At 31.9% G+C, this 18,809-nt stretch overlaps 1 protein-coding gene across 3 annotated transcripts in view; it reads left to right on the top strand.

The window, feature by feature from the left end:
• The window catches only part of LOC142332235 (uncharacterized), a 670,235-nt gene that overhangs the window by 266,247 nt on the left and 385,179 nt on the right, over positions 1–18,809 (top strand). For all 3 annotated transcript variants that reach the window (XM_075378535.1, XM_075378533.1, XM_075378534.1), the window contains exon 2: positions 9,787–9,852. The gene's annotated coding sequence lies outside the window, so the exon portion shown is untranslated. The remainder of the gene's footprint in view (positions 1–9,786; positions 9,853–18,809) is intronic.

The raw sequence follows: 18,809 nt of genomic DNA, 5'->3' as shown, positions 1-18,809 counted from the left end.
AAATCAGTGAAAATAAAAAACCGTAAAATCCTTTTTTTTGTGGATTTTGCCCTTTTTTGGACACTTTTAGTCCACTCGAATGCAATCAAAAGGGGAGGTGCACAACTAGATGTTACGAGTCCTAAAGCTAAAATTTCAACATCCTACGGCTAATCGTTTTTGAATTATACATACTTACGTACAAACGTCATGTCGAAACTAGTCAAAATGGATTCAGAGCTGGTCAGAATGGATATTTCCGTTGAAATTGAAAACCGTAATTTTTCGCGATTACACCTCCTTTCCTTCGAACAAGGAAGTAAAAACGAAAAATCAAATAAAACAACTTATTCCTTTGTCCATTGAGAAGCTAGTTTTAATTTTGTAGCTTTGCTTTTCGTTAGCTACTTTCTCCAGTCCATTTTTCTGGATTATCTTCTCTAAATATTTAAATTTTTCTATTGATCTTTCAATATTTTATATTTAAAACTTATGGTGAATTTTTTTTATTTCAGTCATAAATTTGGTTCTATTTTATTCCATTTTCTATTTTTTTATTAATGTTTTTCTTTATAATCCAGTATTCCAATCACTTTAGTTTTTAATATCATAACATTTATAAAACGGCTGATATTTTTGTATGTAGATGAAACAAATACGTTTGCACGATTTAAAGTAAATTTTCCTAATACTTGTATCAGCTGGCTATCCATCTGTCTATCTTCCGCTTCCTTTTTTATCTCGAATGTATCTACTGCCTCTCATCATGTCAACAACATACTAATCTTTTCTTTCTATGATTTTTCTTTGGAAGCAGTTCCTTCTACTATATAATCAATCTAAGACATTTTCTTTTTTGTTATATCTTTCAAAAGACATCTCTTTTAACCCCATTTTCCTTGGCCCTTTTCATTTCTTATCTCTTCTCTGTCACTTCATTTATTTTCTTCATTTTCCGTTATAACCACGTTGTAGAACTTAAAAAATATTTCGTTTTTCCTGAATATATCACCACAAAAATATTTTCCTTAATTTTAATGATAATTTTCTCGTTGTTGACAATATTTGAATCTTTAGGAGTACGTTTTTAGTAGGCGCATTTTATTTAAAAATTGGTCTACAGAAATAAAAGAACATATTTCTAAAGTGAAAAGAGTTTTGCTTTTAATCTCGTGTATCGTATTCCTTTTTAGAAAAAAATTTTGGTTTGGCTCGTAGACTATTTTGAATTATTATATAGTCTTCATATTTGTATAAAACCATCTTTTAAATAAAATTTTCAGAATAAAAAAATTTTTTAGTTATAAATGTAATTAAATTAAGTTTCTCGTTAGAAATATGAATAATGCGGGCATATCGGTGTACCAGATATGCCACCGAGTGTTGGAACATTCTTTTTTGAGAAGGGCGGAAAAGCTTTAGCGTTTTCATCGCCCGGAACAAACATAATACAATATTACAAAAAAAATCGATTATTAAATAGTCGAATACGAATGCACGGCCTTAAGAAATAACAAGATATTCGATAGCACTATTATATTGTTTTCTAGAATATCTTGGATGTTAGCTCTTAACTTAAATTTAAATGAAGCCTGGAACGAAGCTTGACGATAGGGAGCTTGGCTAGGGAGGTAGCCCCCCATGCCTAGGGTGTTCTGGTCCACCCACATGCAAGAGTATGGGGGATGGAGCTACTCCATGATGTTACGTGGGACCCTCAAGGTGTGGAAGGACGGGTCGCGTGGGGTAAACACCAGATGTACGAAACGCACACCTGGTGCTTTGTAGGTTAGGGATGGGAAGGGCAGCTGAGACATGGGTTGGCTATCCAGAAGAGAAAGTCAGCGTGTCCTGATGACGCTAGAGACCCGGGAGGATGCTTCTACAGGGGGCTAGACAGGGAGGGCAGGCTGTGAAAAAAGTTTCACGTATCAAAAAGATACGACAAGCTCCTTCTATTTACAATTCTAGCAAAATTTTGGTCATCCCTTGCCGTAAGGGTTGGTAATATCAAAAATCGTTTCAGATAAAAGTTTTAGGTAATGTTTAGAGGGCTAATAAACAGATTCGATATGTCTAATAAGGGAGGTATGATTTTTTTTGTCTTAGAAACCCCATTTTTTTCACTCCCAGGCCCAATGGTTGGTGACATCAAAAACTTTACTTAGATAAATTTTAGGCTCTTATCCAAAGAATTGTAGGAACTTTAAACGAATTCGATATTTTACTTAATAAAAAAGTTATAGTGATATTTTGTTTTTTTTTTCGAAAAAAACACCCCCATTGTCCGATTTTGCTCATTAACGAACTCAACCGAGATTTTGGGTCGTTGTATTTTATGTATCAATTTGAAAGTGATTGGCACAAAATTACGACATTTATCGTGTCCACAAAAAAGTGAAATATTTATATGTAGATAGAGATGTATATATATCTATAAACTTTTGAACTGACGGTGGTTTTAGGGTCTGTGGGATGTGAAACCGGAAGATATATCGAAATTTTTCGGAAATCGAATCATGGTACTCATTAAATTAGGTAGCTTTCTCATGAAATCTACCTAAAATGAATAATTCTTTCTTAAAGTGAATGAAATTGTATTTCTTTTTAATTTTGTATTAGTTTCTCCTAACTATTGTAAGGTATATAATAAATCGGAATTATATTTTTCCATTTATAATTGATCTATTTTGAACATTATTTGTTATTTAAAAGTATTAAATTATACTTGTAAGGAATTTTTACGTTTCATTTCTCTCAATGTCATCATCCTTATTGAACTGCGAACAAGCGACAATATTATTTCTAGTTTTTCCAACCACCAATTTTAAGAACGGGGAATTTGGACATAGATGTTTTTTCTTACTGGACGATACCTTCTTAGGTAAAAGATTATGTAACCGATAATATCTTCAGTTAGGAAAAGTTGTTTCCTCATGTACCCCCGCTCAAAAAAAAATCTGTTACACCAAAATTTTCTTGTAACATATTTCATTCGTTTGTAAATGCTTTCAAAGCTTACTTTTTAGGAAAATATAGGGTGACGTAATGATATTTTTTTACGGAAATAGAAAGCTTTTAAACTGAGATAAAGTTTACTTTTGTTATTTGAATTATTGCTTATTTCTTATATACTTTATCGGAATAGTATTTTTCAAAATAGACAGGCTTATTGATAGAATATGATCACCAGTAGGATGTATCTGTGTGGAAGGAGGCAGAAACATCAGTCTAGTGGGAATCCATAAGCCCATTGGAAAGAGGAAAATTATATGAGAATTCTTTCATGAAATTCCCGTCTTTTTGTAAAAATTATTATGGTTTATTTTGTATTCCCTATTCTATTTTCATTTCACTTCATTTTCAAATTCTCTCTATATTATCCACCTATTGTGATATATTTATTGTTATATATATTGTTACTTCTTTTTTTGCCTATTTTTTTTTTTTAATAGGGATATGATCATTTTTTTAATTCGTTTAGATATGTAGAGGGAATAATAAAGTTAGTTAATATTAAAAACAGTGTCAACTTTTATTACAGGATTATGATATTTATTGTAATCGATAGTGTGCCATTAAGTTGAATGTATCGATATATCGTTATCGTAATACTGTAATATTTGGGCTAATAGCAATGAAATGAAATACTAATACTGTATTCATCTATTAATTCGGATACCGATCGTGTGGTACCTATTGATTTCAATTCAATTTTTTTTTTTTTTTTAAATGCGAGTATTTTCATATTTCCTCTTTAATAACTGTTTCAGTTTAATTTTATTTATTCATTTATTAATCTGACTATATATTTATTATTTACCAAATTATCCCATTTATTCTCTGCATTGCAATATAGTATTCATTCTCGTAAATTGACAGAACAGGATAGGTCTTTTAAAATCTTTTTATCACAGCTTTGTGAAATTATTCATGGTATTTTAAAATTATTTGACGTCACTTTTTCATGATATAAAATTTATTTCTCTTAAGGTCTCTGTATTTTTAAAAATTGTTACAATTATAAACAAGGTTTATCATTTGTTATCTTGTAATTTATATAAATTTGTTAGGAAATATATTTCATATCCGATATCCTACTTTTATTATTAGAGACCGGATTATATCCGACATAAAACGCTTGAAATATGCATGAAGAATGCTTAAAATATACATGAAAAGTGTCAAAATATGCAACTTTAAATAATAAAAAATAGTCATTTTTAGTTTTCTATTTTAAAATCAGCATATAATTAGTAAGTAGTTGAATAACGATCGATAATTTCAATAATTAACAATTATTTTACATTTTGTTATTTGTAAAGTAAACAATCAGGTACTGTTGTTGTTCCAAATGTTCGTCAGTAAGATTGTCTTCGCTCACTCAAAATATTTTTATAAATGGAAAAGGATCGTTCCAAATCCACTGAGGTTGTAGTATTTGAATTTTGGTGCTATGTTAGCACTTGATTGTTTCTGGCAAACGTTCACGCGTCCCATTAATAAAAAATATCAATTTGACACAAAGGTTCAAAGCCTGGGTTATTGTTCAAAATGTTTTCAAATTTTTCTTTAAGATTACACGGGAATATCTCTGGCAATGCGGAATTCATCTGGCGGATTTTATTTATTAACTGAATAAATTCAGTCAACGCCAAACCTTGAGTTTCAAGCTTTTTAATACTGGCTGGTATGTAGGAAAAATGAGTGCTAATCACAGCTATGTTTTTTTTTTTTTTTTATACTAGAATCGTTAAATGCTTCGTTGAACTGACAAACTGCCATATCCTTTGCACTACCAAAGTCGTTTACTACACCTTTGATGGCCTTGAAATATTCATTGTAAAACAGTACAGCTTCAATCCACGTTCTTCATCAAGTTACCACTGGTTCGGGAAGTAAAGCCACATTTGGCAGTTTTTCTTTTTAGGCCTTATTACGAGCAGGTGCCTTAAGAAACACTTTCTTTGTTGATGAAATCAGTTTATTTACATTCCCAAACGTGGATCGTACTTCTTGAGCGAAACGATGTACTTCATGAGCAAAGCATGTCAGATGAATCAAATTGGGATAAAATACTTTAAGGGCTTTGGCTGCCTTGATCATATAGGGAACAAAATCTGAGAGAAATATAAACACTCTTTCATCTGTTGAAGACTCAGGAAATATTTTTTTAATACACTCATTCACAAATCTGGCGATCGTAGAATGATTTTTCTTTTCAAGGTGTATGTAGGCCACCAGATAGGAAGAAGAAGGCTCTAGTTTTCATGCACCGATAATTAAATTCGCAATGTAACGGCCACAACTATCGGCAGTTTCGTCAGCTGAAATCCAAATAATGCTATCCTTGAGTTCATTGCGTATTTCTTCGAGAACATGTCGGTAAATTGCTGGTATGTAATCTATCCAAAGTTGGTTCATCTGGTATATTCTGATTCAAGCAATATTTTCGCAGAAAATCTTTGAAGGTAGGATTTGTAAGTTTGTGAAGAGGAATATTACTTGTAAGCAATGCTTTATATAAATCCATGATGTAGTAGTTTTTTTCTTTACATTTGCAAGTGAAATCACTACTACTTGCCACTTTTATAAGTTGTTCTCGTGGGTCTTTCTTTTGCAATCTTGCGATATGAAGACTTGTCTTGACATGCTGGTCTATTTCAAACTCTTTTGTCCACGAAATATTTTTCTCACAAACTCGATAATATAAAACATTTCTGTCGTATGTAAATGTTCCAGGGTAGTCGAGTTATCTACTAAGAGGCCCTTTTATTCGGGAGGCATGGTTCACATTAAACCTTGCTCAAACAAATAAAAAACTAAACTAACGAAATGGGCGCGTCAACAATAACTTGCGTAATTTAATTGCCTAATGGGAGGAGTGCTGCAGTAGGCGTGCGCGACGCAGAGCGGTATCATCATCCGTCTTTGTCTCGCGTGAATCTGTGTTTTATTTGCCCTCATTATAATATTATCCTACCAAAACCATAGACGCGCAGCTACTAAGTGCGCTCTGAGAGCCATGCGGTTAATAGGTTTGGCCGGCTACAACGTATGATTTCATTTATTAACTAGGTACCCTACCGAAAAATATTGTAAATGTAGCCAAAATATGCACTATTATTAAATTTTAGAAAAATATGCAATAACTAGAGAGAATGGGCTTAATATGCAAATAATCCGGTCTCTAAATTTATTATATCAATGCTAGTTCAATATTTTTGTCATTATTTACGAATAGTACACGTTTACTATAAAACAGAAGTGTTACGATTTTTTTTTCATACAATGAATTTAAAAGTATTTTTAAAACATGAGTAATAAACACGAAAGACTGATGAAATATAATGTACACCGGAAGGTAACTCCAGGAAAAAATATTTGGTCTTTTTTGTTTCTCCTTCACATTGGTGTTTTTTTTTTAAGAAAAAACTATTTAAACTCATTAAGAAAAACAATAATTATTATTTTTGAAACATGTTTAAACATGAGCATTAGTAATACATAACCTAAAAAAAAAAAAAATTCTGGGCGGGAAAACAGAAAAGGCCTGAGAGAAGTCCAGTATAAATATAATTATAATTGTAAGTATAAATTATGAATTGCTTATAATTATAAATATAATTATACAAGCTTAACCTACGCTCGCTTTACTAGCGAGCGCAGGCTAAGTTTAAATTAAATACTATTTATTTATTTATTTTTGCATTGATGTCTTTGTTATAATAAATAAATCTTAAAATAAATTATATACGAAGTTATTTGATAAGTAATGTTAATGATACATAGTTGGTAACACTGTAAAGTTAAAATTCTAGTAAAAGTAGTTACTTTTATACGGATTTGAATATTAGATCGTGGATACCGGTGTTCTTTGGTGGTTGGGTTTCAATTAACCAAACAGCTCAGAAATGGTCGACCTGAGACTGTACAATACTATACTTCATTTATATTCGTAAATATCATCCTCTGAAATAATACCAGATGGTGATTCCCGGAGGCTAAGAAGAAAAATAAAAAAAGAAGATGCCTACACTTATTAACAACTTTTTTTGTTCAATTATTAAATTCTAAATAACAGTTCAGTAATTTTTCCTAATTTTGGTTTGATAGCTTTTCTAAAGAAAACGCTTTATTTTTTGAACTGGGAAAAATCACTTTATACGCTGTTGTTAGTGGGGTTACACAATTATTTAAAACGGTTCCAAAACGGGTTTCCGAGAATAAACGAGTCGAAAAAATATCTTTATGGATCTTGAAATGTGATGAAAATTAAAGAAATAATCTCAAAAATTGATGAAATCGTTTCAGGGAACCTCAGATTAAAAATTAGCGAAATGTTTCAGAAGTAACCGAATGTGCTCCTATGTACATATATGAAGGTTTGTATATAAATATATCGATAAAAAGTACATATATAAAATCGATTAAGTGATAAAAATCGATTGTTTATAAAATACGTTTGTAAAATATCTCTTTTGGTAATTTCATAAAACCGATTTTACTGTACATAAAATTCATTTTATTATTACTGTGAATCTGTTTCAACAATGTGTTTTAATGGATTGTTAATATAATATCGTGCTGACTGTTGTATTGTTGATTATAAATTAGTTATTTTATCATCAACGTATTTTTTATCTCTAAAGTATAACGTATGGTTAACGATTATGTTTTCCAAATATACAGCTTGTTAACAAAATATGATAATCCTTAAATAACTTTTCAACTATTAAAAACGTATAGAAAAATTAAATTTAGAAAATACTTCGAAACGATTTATTTTTTGCCATGATACCAGCATAACCAAATTCTCAGGAGAGGGGCAACTCAAAAATTTTAAATAAAAAGGGTAAGGTTGTGAGAAATAATTTTGAAGGAAATTGAAAAATAAAAATTTCGATGTAAAAAAATTCCGAGTTATGACGACGCTAACCATAATGACGACTGTTTAATTTTTTCACTACTCTTCTACAGTACATCTTTTCAAAACAAAACATCACTAACAACAGTGAAATACTAAAAAAAATGTTCCTACCCAAAAATCATTTATCATTAGGTAATAAATCATTTACTACCTTGGGTGACCGTTTATGAAAAGAACTGAGAAAAATGGCTGTCATTTTAGATAGCATTTTTATATCTCGCAATTTCACACGTCAAAAGTTTTGTTTTTAAATGCTTTTTAAAATGATTGTGATAACCCAACTTTTCTATTTCAAATTATTGAGTTTACTCCTTATGGTGTCGGTTGGTGTTCTCAAACCAGAAGATAAATCGGTCCGAGGTAGAAGCATTTGTTAAATATCATTGTTCTTTATAATTAATTGTTCTATGCCTATCTCCGTGGTGGAGTGGTAACTTCTCGATCTTTCATCCGGAGGTCTTGGGTTCGAATCCCCGATCAGGCACGGCATACGCTACAAAATTCCATTTCCACATCCCACGCAAAGCTTCAAGCTTATGTGGCGATATCAAGCAAAAATAAAAAAAAAAATTGTAGAAAAATTATTTTAGGGGTGAAAATTAATACTTCAACCGCCATCCCAGTCAGGAATGGCATTTTCACACACGCTACAAATCATTCATCTCATCCTCTGAAGCAGTACCTAAGGGTGGACCCGGAGGTTAAACAATAAAAATAAAAAGGGTTGCTGCACTCACTTCATTACACTCAATTCATGGATTTTATATATCTTGTAAAAGAATTCTGTTTAAAGGTGTGTCATTTAGTTTTTTTTTTCTTTATAATCGGGGCCACCGTTAGGAATTGCTTCAGAGAATGAGATTAATAACAATTTTTGTAGCGTGTGAAAATGCCATGCCTGACTGGAATTCGAACCTGCGATCTCCGGATGAAAGGCCGACACGCTACCACTCGCGCCACGGAGGCCGGCATTTAAAAAATATTTTTTTTACCTTTAACGTAACATCTTTAAAAAAAAATTTCAGTTTTTATTTTTATTAACTACAAATAACTCTAAATAAGGTAGATTCTACTGAAAGCGTGTTAAGCTAAAAATTTAATTTCTTATAATTGATCTTTCGAATGAGCGCCAAAAGTTCACAGATTTTGTGAACTGCGTTGTAGACTTTTTTTTTCATTTTCAAGCCCCATTTGTTTTCAGTAGTTTTTGGCAAATCATCATAGAACACTTCACGCCTCAACAACGTTTACAAATCATAAAAATTTATTATAGACATACAGAATCAGTTACACCTGTTATAGTCCGCTTCACGATACTTATAGTATACTTAATCTGCCAAACCAAAGCACAATTCATCGTTTGGTTAAAAAAAATTCAAAGAGTAATCTCCTTTACTTAAACTCCAATTCATATTGGAAACTACAAAAGAAATGTAGAGATTGTTGCTGCTGTAAGTAGAAGCGTTCGTGGACATTTAAATTTATCGTTCACAAGATTTGGGATTTTCTTCAACAACGGTCTGCACAAAAAAAAGAAAGTAGTTTAAGTCGTCCAGTAGAACGTCTGGATGAACTTGAAATAAGTTTTGTTTAACTTGAAAGCTTTTATTTGTGGTAGAAAAGGAAAGAGAGAAACAAGGAGGTTAGGAATTAGACATAATATATATTGAGTAGGGTTTTAGCTGACTTTTTTAAAAATGTATAACATTATTTTGTAATTACGCTGAGCAGCAACAAGGGGAGCACTAGTTGTTAAATATTTAATAATATGTCTCAAGATGAATTGCACAAATATATTTTTTTAAATGTTTGTTAATTTAATGTTTATAATTAGTTAATAAATGATGTAATAAAATTATTCATTTTTTTCCTTTCAGGTAACATCCGCTAGGTTTTTTAAAATTACGATGGTTAATACGTGTTTTTCATTAAAATGCTGAACGGTAAGTTAATTCTTTTTCTATTGGTTTACTTTGTTATAACCTTAATAATTCTCATTTTAATGATGTTTTGTTATTTTTATTATTCCCACAATTTTCTATTAATTATTCAAGGTAATTTGTATTTATTTATATAATTAATATACCATTGCATTAGTTGTCCAACATCGCATAATATAATTTTGATTCATGACCCATTTTACACGGATTAATTATTTTGAATGTATGACAAATTCTAATTACTCTTTTCGCTGTATCATATTTCTATAGAATGTTTTTTAAATATTTTTCATTGTTTTTGATTTAATTTTAATTAATTTGATTGATTTTATTTTAATTACTTGGTTTTTTATTTAACATCTAGTTGGGGAGAAAAATTAATAACAGATCATTTAAAATTTAAATAAAAATAATTATTTTAAAATCTTTATTGAGTTAAAGTTAAAAATCCTTAGTTTAAAGTTATCTCAAAAAATTGAAACATTTTTTCTGTTCTAACCACAAAGATGTTCATTTTAAAACTTCATTAAAAAAGAGATAAAACACAGATCTATATATTTAAAATAAAACAAACTAAATTTTGATATAATGTCCATGAGCCGTCATCTCGGAAACCTTTCTTTTCAATTTAGTTATACTGTTTTTAAAACCTATTGTAAATATGTAAATATTTATAATAGGATCAGGCGCGAGGATCAGGGTGTGGAGGGGGCCAACAATATAATTAATCGAGGTGATGCTCAGCAATAGCAACAAGTGGGAGCGTGTCTCGACTACGATCACATCAATGATAGGAGAGAAGGCCAATGAGGAGAGGAGACGACAGGCTGAGCAAATGCGAATCTATAGAGACCTGGAGTTCGGTGACGGGTGATCAAGGGAGGCCAGCTTCTGGGGGTGGTCGGCGGGGGCTTCTCGGAGTCGTCGCTCGTCGATCACATTGGGGACGCCTTCTGGTCATACGGATTCGGATAGTAGAGTGCCTGGGTGATCATGCAGGGGCTGTAATACCATATGGCTTAGAACCGGTCCCTGCATGATAGGAGGGGAGGTTGATATCTATCTCGTTTAGTTTTCTTGTTATTGTTGTTTAAGTGTTCGTAACGATTTTGTTATGTGCGATTTTCAGGAGCAACGATACAACGTAAAGATTTGCGTGAAACTGGGAAAACGTTCACAGAAACGGTTCAACTTTTGAAACAAGCGAAGATGATTCTCTGGGTCGTACCCAATGTTACGAACGGTTTTCAGGATTTAAATGTTATCGTCGATTGAAGATGACCCTCGACTAGGAAGGCCTTCGACTTCAACTAATGACACTCACGTTCAGAAAATCAACAATCTTGTGCGTGCAAATCACTGATTGACTATTAGAGAACTTAGAAGAGGTTACCATCTCGATTGGATCATATCATGATATTTTGGTAGAACAATTGAGCATCCATCAAGTTAGAGCAAAGTTTGTTCCTCGTTTTGTGACCGAACAGCAGAAAGAAGAATATCTAGTAGATGTTTATCGGCAACTTCTGAATATTCCGATATCGATGAAACATTCATGTAAAGGATGATAACGGGAGACGAAAGAAGGGTTTACGGCTACAACGAGACAAAAATTCAATCATCACAATGGATTGGCAAAGAATCTCCACGCTCCATGTAAGCATGTCAGTCTCGATTCAATGTCAAAATGATGCTCTCTGTTTTTTCGATTTTAATAGAATTGTGCATTTTGAATTTTTATCTCGAAGGTGAAACGTTGACCCGTGCGTACTATCAAGGCGCTTGACAATGGTTATGTGAAAAAAATCCCCAAAATGAGACCAGAGTTGTGGCGAGACAACTCATAATTCCTTCACCACGACAAATGCGTCCGCACACTCAGCTTTGTCAATTCGTCAGTTTTGTGCAAAAATCAGATGACTGTTTTCCCTCAGCCTCCTTACTCGCCAGACCTGGGTCCTTGCGATCTTTTCTTATTTACGAAATTAAAATCAGTGATGAATGGACGCCGTTTTGAGACTATTGATGACAAAGAAATTCGTCACGGATCTTAAAGGTCATTTCAAATGAAGCTGTCCAGCGAAGTGGATTCACCGTTGGGAAAAGTGTATGAATAGGGGAGGGGAGTACTTTGAAGAGGACAATGACCAATAATCTTAAAGTAATCATAAAATTATCATAAAGATTAAAACAAATAAGTTCGGTTATTTTCTTTTCACATCTCGTATATCAAATTTTGGATTCTAATGATTTTTTAATGTAACAATTAACTCTTCATTATTTATCGGAATTGAAAATATATTAGTTTTGAGATTATCTATATTTTTTAATTTTAGAACAAAGAAAACAAGCAATAGACAATGTAAAACAGTTATACTGCTTGAAGGTAATCTGTCAACCTTTGTTACAATCCTTAATTAGTTTGCAATATATAATATATTATTGTATGTTAATTGGTTACAGTCAAAGAAACATTTAATTAGTTTTGTTTTAGTTAATTAATAAATGTTATTTATACTGATGTTCATAATAATGATAAAACTTTTAAATTCCAAAAATTTTTCCTCGTTAATTGAATAAAATAACCTTGTTGTACTTTTAATGTTAAATTTTTCTTTTTTTAAGATTTTTTAATGAAATTATCTTATTTATTTTATAAATAAATACATTTCGTCTTCTTTTTGTTGATTCTGACACCCTGACTTTCGCAAGCTTCATTTATGTTCTCAAGCATTTCATTTAGTTTTCCTGGGCTCTTTGCCAATACCACCATATCATAGCAAAATGTATCCATCCTATTCTTCTTCCCTCGAGCTTTATTCCTTTTTCCCATTTAGACAACATTTAATTATTTCTTCCAAAGCCAAAACAGAACAGAAATGTATTTTTTAGGAGTGGGGGAATATATTTTAAGAACATTTTTTAAAAATATTCATATACAAGAAATTCATCTCGATATGTGGTCATATATTGTAATCACAAGTCACCACGATACTTTAAGCTTCACAAATGTGCTTAAGTAAAATTACATATAATTGTAACACCCCCTTCAATACTCATTCATTCATTCATAGAGTTCTACCATTAGTGCAGGTCCTGTCATGGCTGCTGTTCTCCACCTTGTTCTACCCCTTTGCTCTTTGTTTCAGCATATTTTCTCTTTTCCATAATCCTATGCATCATTTTAAAATCTCTTCCTTCCTCTTCTTTTCTTCCATTCACCAAGACTTCCATCGCATCCACTAATAAACGCCTTCTTCTCATACAATATTCTAGCCGGTTCCTTTTCCTATATTCAATCATATTTCACATTTTCCTGTTCGCTGTGATTAATACTTCATTTGTTACATTGTCTTGCCATCGCCACACCCGCATCTCAAAAGCCTCAATTCGTTTTGCTTTTCTCAACTTCCACGTTTCGGTTCTATAGTGCATCATACTCCAAATAAAACATTTCATTAATCTCTTCCTTAACACTAAGTTTAACTTTCCACACAACAGTCTTCCCTTCTTATCAAATTCCTGATTCTTGATAACCGTTTTAACTTCTACTGGGCAAGTCCGGTTATCGGTTATAAAGAGTTCCCTAAATACTGAAATCTCTCCACCTTGTCTAAAACATCATCTCAATTTTCTCTTCATTTCCACCTAACATCATATATTTTATCTTCTTTTTGTTTGTCTTTATACGCTGACTTTCGCAAGCTTCATTTAGTTTACTTAGGCTCTCCGCCAGTACAGTCATGTCATCGGCAAAACGTATACTTTCTATTCTTCTTCCCCAGATCTTCCTGTTCTTCTTTTCCCATTCAAACAGCATTTAATTATTTCTTTGAGATATATACAAAATAGTATTGGTAAAATGCAGCAATCCTGCCTCATTAGCCAGGATTGCTGCATGTTGCCAATACTTCCATATTCTTCCTGTCAAAGAATATAGACAGGAAGAATATGGAAGAATACTTCCATATTCTTCCTGTCATTTCGTCTCCTACCTCTACTTTTATTCTCTGGTTATAGTATTCCCTTTTATTTGGCACATCTATTTCCAGTCTACTCTCTTGTTTTCCAAAATTAGCAGTAATTTATCCCATCTAACTCTTGTCAAAGGGATTTTCTAGGTCGACAGTACTGCCATCTTATCAGCAAAACGTATATAATCTATTCTTATTTCCCCGATTTTTATTAAGATCAAAATAAGTGAAAGAAAATAATAAAAAAAAAACTTTTGTATTTTGGGTGCGGGGTCTATAGTATAGACAATTTGTCATCAAAATAAGATTTTTTCTTTTTTTTACCTTCGGGTCCGCAGTCAAGCAATTCATTCCGCAGAGGATGAGATGAATGTTTTGTAGCGTGTGTGAAAAATGCCATGCCTGACCGGGATTCGAACCCAGGACCTCCGGGTGAAAGGCCGAGACGCTACCACCCGCGCCACGGAGGCCGGCATCAAAATAGGCTTTCCTTTCTTTTTCCTGTTTAGCCTCCGGTAACTACCTATTTTCAAAATAGGCTGTATTTGAAAATCCTTACCTACCGATTGATCTTTTGTCCATGCGTTAGGGGCGGTGAGGGACGCTTAACTCCAGATTTTTAACACCCCCTCTCCTAGATTTTTGAAAAACTCGAAGTAAAAACGTTTTTGAAATGCGTTTTTTTCTGAATCTATGCATTTTATAGAAAGGTTTTTTAAACAAAAAATGTAGAGGAAATTCTCCTCTACAATTAATGTGTTTGAAGTTATGCCGTATAATTTGAAATTGAAATACTAGGTGGCGCTGAAGTTGTAAAAAACGTTGTAAACGAGTAGACCGGTTTCGAACACGTGCCCAATTCACAACATTTTCAAACTTTCACAAGCTACAGCTCCAAAACGGTAAGTCGTACAAGACAATTGTTTAAATAAAAGTTTTCTGTTTTTTTCTTTTGAGATTAACAACTTTTCCAAATGCAATACAGACGAAAAACAATTTTCCCGGTGGAAAAACCGAAAAAACACGTTTATTTACAACTTCAGCGCTACCTAGTATTTCAATTTCAAATTATACGGCATAACTTCAAACACATTAATTGTAGAGGAGAATGTCCTCTACATTTTTTGTTTTAAAAACTTTTCTCTAAATTGCATAGATTCAGAGAAAAACGCATTTCAAAAAATTGTTGAGTTTTTCAAAAATCTATGTGAGGGGATGTTAAAAATCTGGAGTTAAGCTTCCCTCATCACCCCTAACATTTGGAAAAAACATCAATCGATAGGTAAGAATTTTTAAATAAAAATACAAATTGACTTTATATATTTAAAAAATATATGTCTATATTTTTTAAAAAAATGAACACATTTCTCGGAAGTTCTATATATATATATATATATGTATGTATATACGAACTTTCAAAAAACTTTTTAAAAAAATATTGGAAACCGAAGGAAGATAGAGGAAAATAATTAAAAAGATACATTTTAAGAGGTATGGGTTGATTTTTAGAAAAAGGATTTTTGGATTATTTATTTATGTATTGTATTGCAACAAATTTGCTTTGATAAAGTTTTATCTCTAAAATACCCATGAAGAAAATCTAAATTGGTTTTTTGTGATCATCCTCATTCATCCTCTGAAGTAACACCTGAACGGTGATTCCCGGAGGCTAAACAAGAGAAAGTAAGGTACTGGGTGGGTAGCTTCTCTGTGGAGGGGTATCCAAAAGAGGAGGTCGGAACGTCTCGATACACGGAAGACCCTGATGGGAGCCCTGGAAAGGGGCTAAGCTAGTGTGGGGCAATCTGCTTCCACCTCACTACAGAACTAACTAGAAGGTAATACTGAAAATTGATGCCGGTTACTCCCGGGGTAAATAATAAAGATAAAAAAAAAAGAAAGAAAGTAGACCATTCCAGAGATGTGTGATTAATTGAAAACCAACCACCAAAGAACACCTACATCCACGATCTAGTATTCAAATCCTTATAAAATTAACTGCCTTTACAAGGATTTGAACATTAGAACTTTCGACTTCAAAATCAGCTGATTTGCGATAACGAGTTCACCATTAGACCAACCCGGTGGGTTGCCTAAATGAACTAGTTGGACCCTACAACGTAAAGATTTAAAAAAAGGAATCTATATCCCATTTTTGACTTGATTACCGTAGTTTTCCTTTTAATATAGCTATTCTTTAGCTATATTCGCCGGAGAAGTAAAGATGCTAAATTTTACCCGAGATTCAAAGCTGGATTCTCCCGGATGTAAAGTGTAGATATTAGCGTTCTTTTAAAAAAAAATTGATTTAAATACCGTTTTAGCGGACAGTTAAAAAATAATTGTTTTGGTTTTAATAGTAATCTTTGATTGTTGCAAATTCGGCAACAGTGTGTCGTTGAAAATCTTTTAACTACAAAGTGAGACACGATATAGAAATATTACTTTTAGTCTATCATTCGGTGTGCTCATTTATTATATACAATAAATGAAGAACGTAACTGAAATAAATGCTCCATGAAATTCTGTTATCAGTTTTCTTTCTTGACAAAGGACTACGAAGAGCTTTAGAAAGGATGTAACCAAAATTATAGAATGCGTTTGCTAATAGAAAGAAAATAATGGAATAACCTTAGGTTACATATCTTAAAAGTAATATGTTTTTCCTTATTCGTTTTTGTTTTTTCTTCTCTTTTCTTTCATCTTCTGTTTTTCAAATACTTTTCTTCCTTCAATATCTACTAGTTGATTAGTATTCGTTTGGTGTATTCTTTGGTATCAAAACCGGACAGAATACATAGTTGGCTATCGGTTCCATTTCCAATTGACCGTTCCCCTTTCCTACTTAACCACGATTATTTCTCTCTCTCTTTATCTATATTCTCTTCCTTTCAAACCCCTGATATCTCCTGATTATATATGTATTGCATTGACTTTTGTTTTCTTTTTTCTTCTTTTGTTTACTTTTGTCCTCTCTTTTCGAAAGAAATCTGTAAGCTATGGATAGAATAAGATTTCATTTGCTTTCTTTTGTATTTGGCTGTATGACCTTTTAACCAATATAATCAATAAGTAACCAAACGTAAGGAACTGATTTACAATTCTTTACTCCAGTCCACTATCTTAATTACTAAAAATTTTATTCTTTTTCTTTAATTAAAAAAATGCGCACCGTATTAATTGTTTAATTTAATTGTAATTGATGACGTAAGTCAATTAATTGCATCTATTTTCTATTCTCTTATAATTTTCTTATTTTTATGAAGAGTTTTATTTTTATTTGACATTTTTTCGAGTTAAAGTCCGGTATTTCTGTTCAAATTTAAATTAAATTTATTCAATTTTTTCCCTTTTTTTTCATTTGTTTATTAAACGCGCCGAGTTAGTTTAGTGGTTTCGAAAAATCAGCTGATTTTCGAATTCGAGGGTTCTAACGTTCTAGTCCTGATAAAGGCATCTGATTTTATATGAATTTGAATTCGTGATTCTGGATACCGGTTCTTTGGTTGTTGGGTTTCAATTAACTACACGACTGAGGAGTGGTAGACCTGAGCTTGTTCCAGACTACATTTTTACCGGTACATTTGCACATTCATTTGCCTATACACACACACACACACACACACACACCAAACCCCGCAGTAGCTAGAAAACTGATTGGAGAAAATAAAACAATTCATTAATTACGTAAAGATGTTACGGAATACATGCAAAGGAGTACTTAGATTTTTTTGTAATTAGAAATTTTGGATTTCATCAGTAATATTTAAAAGGTTTTGTATTTTATATTTATAAAGCTAAATTTTATATTAATAAGGTATTTTTTTTTTGTGTTTATGATTTATTGTATGAGCGTATTGAAATTGGTGGATTAAGAACACTTAATCTTTTTATATTGCCCGTTAATAGAATAACTCTTGGTCTGAAAATGTGTCATTTGAAACTGGATAATTCAGATTTGGTATTACCAAATGTTATAGGTGATAACATTCAAAATTATGGTAATAATTTTTGTAATCCAATCAGTACTTAGTCCTCCGCACTCGTATATGATGCTGTCGTACTTAAGTTCCATTTATGGGGCGTGCGTAAATGGAATTTCTTCGACACATAAAAAAAAGGCACATGTTTACTGATTGTATGTTTTATTACCGTTGCTTTGAGATATTCCTACATGGTAGGAGTTGTTCACGTGGAGTTTTCGTCAGTTATTGCTATAAATTTCACGTTTATTATGTAATACACGTATACTGTCAGAGTTTTTCCTTCTTGAAAATGAAAGAACGTTTAATTTTTTATGCAGTGATGAAAAACGTATTAATTTTACGAGTATTTTATTAAATTTGTGTTTTTTACTTCTTAGTACGAAGTAAAGGAAGCATTATACTTGCGAAAAAATTTAGATTTTCAGATTATACGGGAATATGCATTTTGACCATCCTTGAATACATTTTAACTAGTTTCAGCGTGACATCTGTATGTATGTATCTCGCATAACTCAAAACGTATTACTCGTAGAATGTTGAAATTATGGATTTAGAACTTTTGTAACATCTAGTTGTGCACCTTCCCTTTTCATTGCAATCGATTGAACCAAAAGTGCCCCAAAAAGCCCAAAATCCAAAAAAATTGGGTTTTGGGCTTTTTATTGATTTTTTAAAATTTTTATTACTGAATTATTATTTATTGTAAAATTCTTTTTACAATCAGATGTTAATAATTAATAATAAATTAATATATTTCAATTAAAAAAAAAAAGGAAATGAAGTCGGATTAGAACCTTCCTCTTGTAAGAACCAAGTATTTCATTAATTGAAATTGTATTTCGCTATAACTCTGCAACTCAATGAAAATAAGTACCACTTATGATATATCGTTGAAAAGCTCTCAACTAGAGCTTATTACTATAGTTAAGTAAATGTTCAAAATACAATTTTTGAGGGATTTTGGGCTTTTTTTGGACACTTTAGGTTCGGTCGATTGCAA

Source organism: Lycorma delicatula, chromosome 11, assembly GCF_047948215.1.
Source record: "Lycorma delicatula isolate Av1 chromosome 11, ASM4794821v1, whole genome shotgun sequence".
Lineage (NCBI taxonomy): Eukaryota > Metazoa > Arthropoda > Insecta > Hemiptera > Fulgoridae > Lycorma > Lycorma delicatula.
Note: the sequence above shows the minus strand (reverse complement) of the source record. Positions and strands in the feature narration are given on the sequence as shown.